Source organism: Elephantulus edwardii, unplaced genomic scaffold (genome assembly GCF_000299155.1).
Source record: "Elephantulus edwardii isolate Elephantulus edwardi_28Jun2011 unplaced genomic scaffold, EleEdw1.0 scaffold00093, whole genome shotgun sequence".
Taxonomy (NCBI): domain Eukaryota; kingdom Metazoa; phylum Chordata; class Mammalia; order Macroscelidea; family Macroscelididae; genus Elephantulus; species Elephantulus edwardii.
The window spans coordinates 7,916,092-7,922,925 of NW_006399843.1; positions in this window are offsets into that span (position 1 = coordinate 7,916,092).

Below are 6,834 nucleotides of genomic sequence, written 5' to 3' on the forward strand. Positions count from 1 at the left end.
AGGGTTCCAGTTTCTCCACAACCTCGCCAGCATTTGTTGCTTGCTGTTCTGTTACCTAATCCTGTATCGCTTTTAAACAGTTCTCTCCCTCATCTATTTCAGTACAATATACACTATACACTATTTATTCCCTCTTTCTCAGTCTCCCCTCAACTCTGATGTCAGTCTGTTTTACAACAGTAGCACTATGCAATATTTGCCCTTTTGCAACTGAGATATTTCACTCAGCATAATGTCCTTCAGGGTTATCCATTTTGTATAATTTTTCATGAGTTCTTTGTTTTTCAATGCATCATAGTATTCCATTGTGTGAATATACCACAGCTTCTCTATCCATTCGTTTGTGGATGGGCACTTAGGTTGTTTCCAACTCTTCACTATTGTGAACAAAGTCTCAATAAACATGGGTGTGCATATATCTGCTTGTATGTCAGTTATGGTCTTTTTTGGGGTATATTCCCAGTAGTGGAATTGCTGGGTCAAATGGTATTTCTATTTGCAACTTGAGAAAGCATCATACAGCCTTCCATAGTGGTTGTACCATATACACTCCCATCAACAGTGAATAAGGGTTCCAGTTTCTCCACAACCTCGCCAGCATTTGATGTTTGCTGTTCTGTTAAATTTTGCTATTCTGACTGGGGTGAGATGATATCTCATAGTTGTTTTGATTTGCATCTCTCTTAGAGCTAGGGATTTTGAACACTTCTTCATTTGTTTGTTTGCATCTGAATGTCTTCTTTTGTGAAATATCTGTTCGTATCATTGCCCATTTTTCAGTTGGCTTATTTACCTTTATCTTGTGGTGCTCAATTATTCTATGAATTCTAGATATAAGTCCATTATCTGATATGTCATTACCAAATATTCCCCCCCCCCCGTCTATGGCTTTTCTTTTTACCTTGTTGGAGAAGTCTTTGGATGTGCATAGGGATTTGATTCTTAGAAGGTCCTGTTCATCTATTTTATCCTTTCCTGATTGTAGAGTTTTCAAGACGCTTGGAAGACAGTTTATGTTGTGGATTGTGACTTCTAGAGCTCTCCCAAGCTTTTCTTTAATGAAGTTTATAGTCGTAGCTTTTAGTCCTAGGTCTATGATCCCTTTTCAGTTGGTTTTTGTATATGGATTGAGGTGTAGATCTTGCTTGAGTTTTCTACAGATAGTTTTCCAATTTTGCCAGAATTCTTTGTTAAAAAGGATGTCATTTCCCCACTTAACTGATTTCATCTCCTTGTCAAAAATCAGTTGACCATAGGTAGATGGGCTGATTTCTGGATTCTCAATTCTATTCCATTGATCTATATGTGTCTGTCATTGTACCAGTATCACGATGTCTTGACCACCATGGCAGCATGGTAGGATGTGAAATCAGGGAGTGATATGCTGCCTACCTTGTTTCTATTTTTAAGGAGTGCTTTGATTATTCAGGGCCTCTTTCCAAGAGCCAACATTATTCTCAATGGAAAGAGATTAAAGGCATTCCCCTTGAGAACAGGAGCTAGGCAAGGATGTCTACTATCACCTCTCCTATTCAATATTGGAAGTCTCACGATAGCAATAAGGCAAGAGAAGGAAATAAGAAGTATCCAAATTGGCAAAGAGGAGGTAAAATTATCTCTATATGCAGATGATATGATGGTATACTTAGACTACCCTAAAGACTCAGCAAGAAAACTGCTGGACATAGTTGACCAATTCAGCAAAGTGGCAGGATACAAGATGAACATACAAAAATCAATTGGATTTCTTTACAGTGACAAAGAGAATACAGAACTGGATCTAAGAAAAATAATACCCTTCACAATAGCTAATCACAAGATTAAATACTTGGGAGTAACAAAGGATCTATTCAATGAACATTACAAAACATTACTACAAGAAACAAAAAGAGACCTGGAAAAGTGGAAGAATATCCCTTGCTCATGGATAGGAAAACTCAATATTGTGAAAATGACAATACTACCAAAGGCAATTTACGTGTTCAATGCAATCCCAATATAAATAGCAATTCCATTCTTTAATGAGATAGAAAAGGCAATCTCCAATTTCATTTGGAATGGAAAGAAGACTCGAATAAGTGATGTACTCCTAAGAGAAAAAAGGCAGGAGGCATCTCACTCCCTGATTTCAAAACATTGTTGAAAATCATCTAAAAATAATTAGAACAATACATTGGCAGAGAACATCCAGAAGTTCAAGCTGACTCTAGAAGAGACCATAGCACCAGGGATATTAATGCTGATGTCAGATGGATCTTGACTGAAAGCAGAGAATATCAGAATGTCTGTGTTTTATTGACTATGTAAAGGCATTTGATTTTGTAGATTATAATAAACTATGACTAACCTTGAAAAGAACAGGAATTCCAGAAGACTTAATTATGCACATATGAAATCTATACCTGACCCATGAAGATTTTATCCAACCAAAGCAAGGAAATATAAGATTGTTTAAAATCAAGAAAGGTGTGAATCAGGGCTGTATCCTTTCTCCATATCTATTCAGTCTATATGCTGAGCAAACCATTTGAAAAGCTAGACTTTATGAGGAAGAATGTGGCATCAAGATTGGAGGAAGATTCATCAACAACTCTCATTATGCAAATGACACAACTTGCTTGCTGAAAATGAAGAAAATCTAAACATTGCTGCAGAGGTTCAATGACTTCAATATGAATTATGTATCAACATCAAAAAAACACAATTTCTTACCACAGGACCAATAGGCAACATCATGTAGATGGAGAATAAAATTGAAATTGTCAACAATTTCATCTTACTTGGATCCACAGTCAACATCTTTGGTGCCAGAAGTCAGGAGGTCAGGAGATGTATAGCATTGGAGAAGTCTGATATCAGGGATCTCTAAAGAGTCCTGAAGAGCAATAATGTCAATTTAAAAGCAAAGGTGTGACTGATTCAGGTCACTGTCTCTCCAATAACCTGTTATGAATCTGAGTGCTAGACAGTGAATAAGGATGGCAAGAGAAGAATCAATACATTTGAGTTGTGGTGCTGGAAAAGAATGCTGAATATCCCAAGGACTGCCAAAAGAACAGCTATGTCTTGGAGGAAGTACAACCAGAATGTTCCTTGAAGGCAAAGATGGTGAAGCGTCATCTCACATATTTTGGACATGTTATTAGGAGAGGTTATTCCTTGGATAGAGGCAGCAAGCTTGGAAAGGTGAAGGATTGGTGAAGGAGAAGAAGGCCCTCCAGGATATAGATTAATACAGTGTCTGTAGCAATGGACTCAAATACATCAAGGATGATAAGATGGCACAAGATAGGACAGAGTACATATCTTTTTTTCATAGGGTCGCTGTGAGTTGTATTGATTCAAAGACACTTAACATCAACAAGAACTAATAAGGGAGTTGTATGGTAAAGCTTAGTGGTAAGTAGTGCTGCTAACCTAAAGGCATACAAATCTAATCCACCAACTGTTCCATGGGAGGAAGAATGGACAATCTCCTTCCTTGCATTTTACTGCCTCTGTCAACCTGCTAGAGTCAGCTATGAGTTGGCTCAGACAACAGGGATCATTAATCCACTTGAGCTTCCTGAGATTTATAGTATAGAAGGATTGTTTTGCAGTAGAAAAGTCTGAAGATTAATTCTAGATGTATGGTTTCAGCATTGGAGTGAATGTGTGACCCATTCACCCAGGACTTATACAGGGTTGTGTTGTCATTACACACTGTGGAATTGGAATTGACTCATGACTCATCCTCCAGCAGGTTTTCAGAAGCAGTAAGTAGCATGAGAGGAGATTTCCCATCTTTCTTCCATGGAGCAGCTGGTGGAATCAGGTTTGTTTCATTATTTAATGCCTCTTTTGAGGCTGAACAATGGTAAGAAAAATGATAGTTTGACTTGGAAGCAAGTTGATTTGGGGGCTGTCTATGAAATGCTCTGCCAAACAATCAATTCATTATCTGGATGCTGGCTGAGTAGTCAGGAAGGAGACTGAGGCAGGAGTGATCAGCATGTTGGTAGAAGTTGAAGTCATGGTCTTGGTTGGGTGAGGTGACCTAAAGAGGTAAGCCATGAATGCCACTGAAATGAACACCAATTATTTCAGGAGCAGATAGAGCTTTATATAGAAGATCATGGGGATAGAGAAGAGACAACAACAAAATCCTAAATAAAGGAAGCTAAAGAGTCAGAAGGGTCTGGGATTAACGGTGCCAGTTGCTACAGAGAGGTCAATATCAAGAGTTGACATTAGACAAACTATACATTGAGGTTTAGTATATGGCTAGCTCTCCAATCACCTATATAGCTATACTTGGTGTAAATAGTTTGATTCAAGTTCAACAGAACAAGGAGAGGGGTATGTGCTAATTTTGCTTATCTTGCCAGTAGGGCATGAAGATGTGATCTGATAGTGATTTTCTAATACTGGAGAAATAGCTTTAGATTTTCTCAATTTGACATTCCATTTCATTGCCACTGACAGACAGCCTTGGGTGGGATAGAGGGATGGTTGCAACTGAGGCAACTCAACTAATTATCACATACAGACCTTAGTTTTTCTTTTCAAACTAAAATATGATTGGTCATGAGGCTGAGAAAGTTTTCTCTCACACTTTTAAAAGTCATATTTTCCTGATAAGGTATCATAATTGTCAGATCTGGCTTTGTGATAATTCCAGAGCAGTACAGCACAACTTTCCAGGCCGTGGGATTTCAGCAAGATCCATTAAAAACTGATATTGGTATCTATAGATTTTCATAAAGCTGCAAATATAAAATAGCCATATTATGAATATGAGATCATATCATTCATACTGCTAAAAGATGACAATGGCAATATAAATTTTTTGTAATACGGGTTGTAAACAGGACAAGCTCTGAATAGAAATTATTTTGATAATCTAGCTTGTTGTCCTAAACTGGAAAAGTTTCAGGAGGAATGAATACTTGTGCCTGCCCTTGGGATTTCATTCCCATGTGTTTCCTTAGGACTTCAAATGACACTCGAATTTCCCCACCTGCATTTTGAACTGGACCCTGTAATTTGAGTTCTTTTTGCTTACTCCTGCCCAACTAATGGAATACTTAAAGATTTTGTCTTTTTATGCCAAAATGCTTGTGTTTACTTAAGCCATATTTGACTAGGGACAAACACCAACTCTCAATTTCCAAAACACTTCCCAAAATTTAGCAATGCAACTCACATTAAAGTTGATGTCTACCCAACTCCCATGTAACTCTTTGAAAATGTAGGGGTTTGGCAAAAGGGTTCCAGAAAGGGAATAATGATCTTATTCTTTTGCAGATTTAAATAGATTTCCCCCCTCTTCCTTGAAAGTTGTTTCAGCTCTCTGAGGATGCCTTTCTATCAACTAGAAGGAACCCCATGTTGTGCTTTGAATATCTTTTTTTTACCTGTCCCCAGACTGTGAAGAACTGAAGTTCAGTTTGTTTAAAGACCGTGTTTTGAAAAAAAGGCATGGCTTAATTTCAGTCTTTCATGTTCACTGACAGCATTGTCACTTGCTAAGCTATTTCTCTAAGACTTTCGTTACAGTACTAATATCTCTCTATATATTTTATTTATGTGGTTTGGTCTGTGATGAATAACACATTTATGCAAAAATCTCAATATATCTACAAGATGCCAATACACAGAACAAGCGTACTCGGCTACACTGCAGTTAATAAAATGCAGTAAATAGCATATAGTTTCAGAGGCAATTAGTACAGTTCATGACTTCAATTAAAAAAAAAAGCCCTTATGATTTCTAATAATTGTTATTTATCTTTCATCTGAAGTGTTCCTCTTGTCTGCATCAGCTTTGGCCTAGAAATAGCATTGTCAGTGGGGATAGGAAACAGCCGATGAGCACCACAGTAGGATGAGAAAGAGAAATTGAGGATCAGGACCCTAGAGCTAACTACTCTTCTTGGAGAGCTACTCCATGGGACTTTGGATTGATCTTACTCCGCTATGCCAACCACTCACCGTCCTCCCACCAGAGTAAATTACCCGGCTTGTGAGTTCACACAGTCTACCTGAGAAGTGCATTTTGCTTGCTAATGGGAAAAAGGTTAAAAAAAAGAATACAATTCATGAAGTCAATTCAGACTTAGATTAATAAATTCCAAGTCGGAAATGTCTCCAGCATATTGTTCTCCTTAAAAGACATTTTACAAAGTGTGGGTTGAAACACAGCTGCTGTTATGTACTGTCAAGTCAGAACCAACTCACAGCTGAACCTCCAGAGGGTTTTCAGAGGCAGTAAATCACACTGGAGATTACCCAGCCTCCCATGGCGCAGTACCTGTGGTAGAGTCACACTGCATGCCTTTGGGATTGAAGTGCAGCTTCTTACCACTAGACCGCCAGAGCTCAGTGCTGTTAACTCATTTAATCTGATTCTTTTCTTGTTTGTCCATAAGAAAATCTAAAGAGACCTTCAGGACCATTTTCTCAGCCCTTCATCCCCAAGCAGTGACATTCTATTTAAATGTCGATGGGTCTCTATCTTGCTCATGAAGAATCTGTCAGGAAAGCTAATATTTGACATTTAGAAAACCTAGAATCATCTTTATTATTGTTTAGATGATTCTGGATGCCATGAGTTGGAACTTGATGACAACTGACAACAACAAATCCCCTCTTCTCAAAATTACAAGGTATCCATCACCCTTGTGTTCAAGGGAACAATGCCGTGCTGGTAAATTACATGTGTTCAGCATCTACTGCAAATGACATTTCTTTTAGTTGCCAACAAGCCAACTCTGACTCATCATGACCTTGTGTGTGCCAGAACAAAGCGCTGCCCAGCCCATGTCTTTTTCATGATCATTTGTATGTTTGAGC